The sequence below is a fragment of the Solanum lycopersicum genome, chromosome 9, assembly GCF_036512215.1.
Source record: "Solanum lycopersicum chromosome 9, SLM_r2.1".
Taxonomy (NCBI): domain Eukaryota; kingdom Viridiplantae; phylum Streptophyta; class Magnoliopsida; order Solanales; family Solanaceae; genus Solanum; species Solanum lycopersicum.
The window spans coordinates 44,061,577-44,066,436 of NC_090808.1; the positions used below are offsets into that span (position 1 = coordinate 44,061,577).

The following is a 4,860-nucleotide window of genomic DNA, read 5'->3' on the forward strand; positions in this document are numbered from 1 at the left end:
TTGAACATAGTAGGACTTAGAAGTTTTAAAGGGAATTAGTTTGGCAACCTCTCGCGAACTACAATTATCAGGGAACTACATGCACCAAGGCAAAACAGATCCAAAGAATGACTGAATGTTTTTTCGCTAGTGAGACCTTAGGGTTATCAACAATTTCATTGACCACTAGTACACACCCTTGGGTCTTCACATTAAATCTAGAATAGTACTCTTTATGATGTTTTTATTTCGCCATTACTAAGAGAATATGAAAAATGTAGATGGATTTATAGTTTGTTTGATCAAGCTTTCGAATGGTAAAAAGTATCTATTATACTAAGAAAGATGCTTATTTTTATAAAATAACGTGTGTTATAAAAACATTTTAGAGAAAATAAGTAGTTTTGAAAAGCATTAGTAGAAGAAAAAATATTTCATATGATGATCGTTGATTTTTTTAATGTATATGACTAATTATGAAATAACATATTATTTTTTAAAAAAAAAATGAAATAACTGAATTCTTAATATTATTGGTAATATACAATAATTTATAAATTCACTTATGTCATAAACTAGTCATATAACCAATATTTCTTGATATAAAATTATTTATAAATTTTTATAGAAATCTCAACAAAAATTATTTTAATTGAAATGCCTAGTCAAATTGAACCATTGACGTCCCTATGATTGACGATATAATAAATAAAGTATCAATAAAGATGCATTCTCATGAATTAATAGTTGTAAGGCATTGTCCAAGATCTACTACATAAACCAAAGAATAATTATTAATTAAACATCATTCGAAGAAAAATTCTATTATATAAAAAATAAATATAATACTAGAAATATGCATAGTCTCTCATTATATAAGAGAGAGTTTGCACTGAAGTAGCACGCTTCCGTCGACATACCTTATTTAGAGTGTTTCAAAAAAAATCACAACCTCCTCCTAACATTTCTAATCTTAAATATGGCTTCCACTCTTTTAAAATTATCTTAATCACCTCCCCACCACTACCACTACAACTACCATTTTCCCTCAATTCTACAACACCTTTAGACACATCTCCTGAAGTGGAATTAGTATTCAAATAATTCTGATGAGTTTGAGGTACTATCTTTACCAGTTTATCTGCATTTATGATTTCTAGAATCTTGTGACATTGGCATTGGCAACGGCCGTAGAAACGTCTTTCTTCTGGCTTTTATGCTTTCTCATGATGTATGCTTTTCCGGAGAAACATGCATCTTCTGAATCCATCTGAAATGTCACATGAAAAAATAAAACCCAATTTGGAAACTTAATATTTCTTAAAAGAGTTGAAAACAATTTCAGAGAAGTTGATTGAAAAATCGAAAAATTACGAAAAAAGGAAGAAGAGAAGAATCAAAACTATTACACACTTTTGTAAGTTTTTGATTTTTCAATACGCTTCACTGAAATTGTTTTTTGTTTTGTTTAAACACATAGTTCCCAAATTGGTTTTTTTTTTCAGGTTACATTTCAGATGGATTTAGCAGATACACGTTTCTTTGGAAAAGTTTACACCTGGAGAAATCGTAAAACACTGAAGAAAGAAATTTTGTATGGCCATCGTCGCTGCCAATATGTCACCAAGGTTTCAAAAGCCCTAGATGCAGAGATTCCAGTAATGGTAATACCTCAAACTAATTAGAATGTTTTGATTACTAATTCCACCTCATGAGATGTGCCCAAATGCGGCGTAGAATTGAGGGAACTGGTAGTTGTAGTGGTGTGAATTAGGTTACAATAAGTTTAAATGGTTCAAAGTCAATAGGTGAGATTATTAATATTAGGAGGAGGTTAGAGGGTAAGCTATATCATGTTAGGTTAATAGTGAAGAAGATTAGAGTTAAGGAGACTTCGATGTAAAATGGTAACAAAAAACGTATTCTAGTTTTGATTCCTCATCAACCTAGTATCTCTTGTAGAAATCTACAATGTACTAACTATATGATTAATAAATCACCTACTCTTAATTAAAATCATTGGAGTTATAAATTATTTTTTGAAACACGCTGAAAAAGTTACATCGACAGAGGCGTGACTGCTTCACTGCGAACTCTCTCTTATATAACAAGAGAACCTATAGTATGTAGTATTATACTAGCCCGTGTGTTTCTGAATTTGATTAAACTAAGAGGTCCTTTTTTTTTTTGCTCTTTGGCATGTTTAAACATCGACGGACTTTAATTAATGGAAGTTTAAATGTTGTGGTGGAAGGATAATTGTTGGGAAGAATATGAGACCTTTCTCTAGAGCTTTACCCAGCTTTGTAATATGGGAATTATGGAGAAAGAATAACAAGATGAAACATAAAGGGAAGCATCACTTGCACGAATCACTCACAATATCACTAGGAACATGTATATGTTGATAAGACTAAGGAAACCCAGTATGCCCTTTCTTATTTAATAGTCTGATATGATGATAGAGTGGAAAAGATACAACTCTAAATTGAAGATGATGAATGTATTATCGAAATTTCCACCAAATGAGTGGGTGAAATATAATACAGATGGAGCCTTTAGGGAAAATTCGTGTCGCAGTTCCTATGCCTTTTGTTTGAGGAATGATAATGGTGATGATAAATATGTTGAATGAGAAAGCATAGAACATACTGCAAATATAGTCGCAGAAGCCAAAGCTATACCAGAGACATGCAAGCATGGTTAACATCACTATACAAGCAAGTTATTATTCAAACTTACTCAATGCTAATGTACAAAGTGCAAGAAGGGAAGTGGGCACGTCCATGCCTCATTGTAGAATTAGTGTCATAAATTCAAGCATGTTTGCCAAAGAAACAATTCATTTCCCATTACATTTTAATAGATGGAAATAAGTTAGCAGATCATTTTGCAAACAGAGCTATTGACAAAGGGATCTGCAAATTCATAAGTTGTAATAGCATGGAGACGGAGGTGAGGAAAATCATCAACAATGATAAACTACTATGTTCGTACTCGAGGATTTCACCTCTAAATGGGATAGGGGCAAGAACAGGCTACAACATAGAATTTTTCATAAGCAACATCAGTAGGAAACAAAAACAAGAAAATTCTATTTAGCTTACATTATTTCACCAACAAAAAGGACTCGAAAAAATGGGGGATATGGAGTCGGGAATGAAATAGTTAAACCTACGAAAAAACAAGCAACACTCTTAAAGGGCAGTGGAATAGAGCTATCCTAGCACTTTGTCACATTAACACATGCAGAACGATAATGAGTAGCTTATAGAGGAAAAGGAAAAGAAAGAAAGGAAGCGAGAGGACCTACCAAATGAAGAGGCTTTCCTCCTTAAGACAAGATCCGAGAGAAAAAAAAACAACAAGCACTACCCATGGAACCTGAGAGCACAACTGAAAAAGAAAAATGAAGTTAAAAGAAAGAATGAAAAGCAGAAGAATGGAAGACAAGCTCAAATAATAAGATACTTACTCTTGATAGTAAATTTATCAACAACCAGGAAACAAATCAACATCATGTTGATGATCCATAGCAAGCGGAATTGGAGAGATGGATTAGTCCAAGGAGGCGAAAATATTTTGGTGAAGAAATGGAAATCAACTAAAGAGAATGAGAAAGCGTCGAGGGGACAAAGAGAAGTGAAGAGGAACCATTTAGAAAATCCTGCTGTGAAAGATATATATATTCATCCATGTTCAGATTGGGTTGGGCCTTGGTGTTATTCGTTGTCTATTATTTATATTTTTTTCAATAATGTGCTAGTGAGGGTTGGACTTTTCCCATGGAAGTGTAAGGTGGTGTAATTATTTTGTAGTGTCATAACTAATAAATCAAAATTTGTCAAAAATATTATTTCGTCAATACAAAGAAAATCTGAAAAAAAATATAGATGGATTTATAGTTTGTTTGACCAACTTATTGATTGGTCATATATTTATTTACTTATAAAAATGATGCTTATTTTTATGAATGAGGCGTTTGACCAAATTATTCTAGAGAAAAATAAGTATTTTTGAAAACCATTTTTAGAAACCTATTTTCAAAACCTAAAGAAACAGTTTTCACCCCAAAAAAGTCTTCTTCTTTTTTTAAATTAGCACTCTTGAGTAAAACTATCGAATCACTTTATAAAAATTGATAAAATACCAATTTTGCTCAAAACGCTTTTTAAATTGATAAGTCAAATAAAATCTATTTTTCACCAAATTCACTAATCACATTATTTGCATTTATATTTTACGAAAAATATAAATAAACTTAACAAGTAAGATCTGAATAATTCAGGTAATCGGACTTCAAACAATGTACTAAATTACTCAATGTCCAAAACAAGATAGCATCTTATTTTCCAGTCCATCAATACATGAAATTATATATAAATATAACACCAGTCAAAATGCAATTCACAATGATCATCAAGCATAAAACAAACTCAATCATCTTGTACACCAATTAACAAACATTGCTTTGATATTTACTAAACATCTCTCATCAAATCAAACGACTTGAATTTTCATGTTTGTTTCCATTTGAAAAATGCATTGTACGTAATATCACACACAATTTTGTTTACTCCTTTTGGGAAAATTACAGTTTTAGTATTGTAAACATCATTAAATCTCATTGAGTGAGATCCAACATTTTTTCCTTCAAAAATACAATTTGTATTCAATAAATGTGGAGTTGTATTAGTAAGACTAACTTGAAAATTATTTGTTGAGCTCAATGATGATATTCTAATAAATTAAAGATTAAGTATGAACATACGTGAAATTTGAAAAGTCGTGATGCATTTATTTCTTTATAACGATTCTATATTTTCTTTGTGTTAATGGAGACTTTATTTATTATTATTTTTTTTTAAAAAAAAACAATCT

The 4,860-nt window shown here is 31.0% G+C and overlaps 1 long non-coding RNA gene across 1 annotated transcript; it reads left to right on the plus strand.

Annotated features, from left to right (window-relative positions):
• The first annotated feature begins 900 nt into the window (after positions 1 to 900).
• LOC109121050 (uncharacterized) lies at positions 901 to 3,579 on the plus strand. The gene is made up of 2 exons (XR_002028476.3): positions 901 to 1,396; positions 1,485 to 3,579. It is a non-coding gene; the product is annotated as an uncharacterized lncRNA (long non-coding RNA).
• The last annotated feature ends 1,281 nt before the right edge of the window (positions 3,580 to 4,860 follow it).